General features: G+C 41.6%; 1 non-coding gene across 1 annotated transcript; it reads right to left on the bottom strand.

Annotated features, from left to right (window-relative positions):
* LOC148564061 (small nucleolar RNA R71) lies at nt 1-108 on the bottom strand. The gene has a single exon (XR_015883911.1). It is a non-coding gene; the product is annotated as a small nucleolar RNA R71 (small nucleolar RNA).
* Nucleotides 109-1,698: the final 1,590 nt, after the last annotated feature.

Genomic DNA, 1,698 nt, shown 5'->3' with positions numbered 1-1,698 from the left:
AAGCTTAGAGTGGATGTTCAAACCTTCAAACAAAAAGATGGTGAATCCCTCTATGAAGCTTGGGAAAGATACAAACAATTGACCAAAAAGTGTCCTTCTGACATGCTTTCAGAATGGACCATCCTGGATATATTCTATGATGGTTTATCTGAGCTATCAAAGATGTCATTGGATACTTCTGTAGGTGGATCCATTCACCAAAAGAAAACACCTGCAGAAGCTCAAGAACTCATTGACATGGTTGCAAATAACCAGTTCATGTACACTTCTGAAAGGAATCCTGTGAATAATGGAACGCCTATGAAGAAGGGAGTTCTTGAAGTTGATACTCTGAATGCCATATTGGCTCAGAACAAAATATTGACTCAGTAAGTCAATAAGATTTCTCAGAGTCTGAATGGAGTGCAAGCTGCATCCAACAGTACTCAAGAGGCTTCTTATGAAGAAAAAGCTTATGATCCTGAGAACCCTGCAATAGCAGAGGTGAATTACTTAGGTGAACCTTATGGAAACACCTATAACTCATCAAGGAGAAATCATCCAAATTTCTCATGAAAGGATCAAAAGCCTCAACAAGGCTTTAATAATGGTGGAAGAAACAGGTTTAGCAATAGCAAGCCTTTTCCATCATCCACTCAGCAACAGACAGAGAATTTTGAGCAGAATCCATCTAGCTTAGCAAACTTAGTCTCTGATCTATCTAAGGCCACTGTAAGTTTCATGAATGAAACAAGGTCTTCCATTAGAAATTTGGAAGCACAAGTGGGCCAGCTGAGTAAAAGGATCACTGAAATCCCTCCTAGTACTCTCCCAAGCAATACAGAAGAGAATCCAAAAGGAGAGTGCAAGGTCATTGACATAAGCACCATGGTCGAACCTATAAGGGAAGGAGAGGACGTGAATCCCAAGGAGGAAGACCTCCTGGGACGTCCAGTGGTCAATAAGGAGCTTCTCTCTGAGGAACCAAAGGACTCTGAGGCTCATCTAGAGACCATAGAGATTCCATTGAATCTCCTTATGCCATTCATGAGCTCTGATGAGTATTCCTCTTCTGAAGAGAATGAGGATGTTACTGAAGAGCAAACTGCCAAGTTTCTTGGTGCAATCATGAAGCGGAATGCCAAATTATTTGGTATTGAAACTTGGGAAGATGAACCTCCCTTGTTCATCAATGAACTAAGTGATCTGGATCAACTGACATTGCCTCAGAAGAGACAGGATCCTGGAAAGTTCATAATACCTTGTACCATAGGCACCATGATCTTTAAGGCTCTGTGTGACCTTGGTTCAGGAATAAACCTCATGCCCCTCTCTGTAATAGAGAAACTGGGAATCTATGGGGTGCAAGCTGCTAGAATCTCATTAGAAATGGCAGATAATTCAAGAAAACAGGCTTATGGACAAGTAGAGGACGTGTTAGTAAAGGTTGAAGGCCTTTACATCCCTGCTAATTTCATAGTCTTGGATACTGGAAAGGAAGAGGATGAATCCATCATCCTAGGAAGACCTTTCCTACCCACAGCAAGAGCTGTGATTGATGTGGACAGAGGAGAATTGATCCTTCAAATAAATGAGGACAACCTTGTGTTTACAACTCAAGGATCTCTCTCTGCATCCATGGAGAGGAAGCATAAAAAGCTTCTCTCAAAGCAGAGTCAAACAAAGCCCCCACAGTCAAACTCTAAGTTTGGTGTTGGG

This window comes from Arachis ipaensis, chromosome B5, assembly GCF_059453495.1.
Source record: "Arachis ipaensis isolate K30076 ecotype BB chromosome B5, ASM5945349v1, whole genome shotgun sequence".
In the NCBI taxonomy this organism is placed as follows: domain Eukaryota; kingdom Viridiplantae; phylum Streptophyta; class Magnoliopsida; order Fabales; family Fabaceae; genus Arachis; species Arachis ipaensis.
This window is presented reverse-complemented; position numbering and strand designations above follow the sequence as displayed.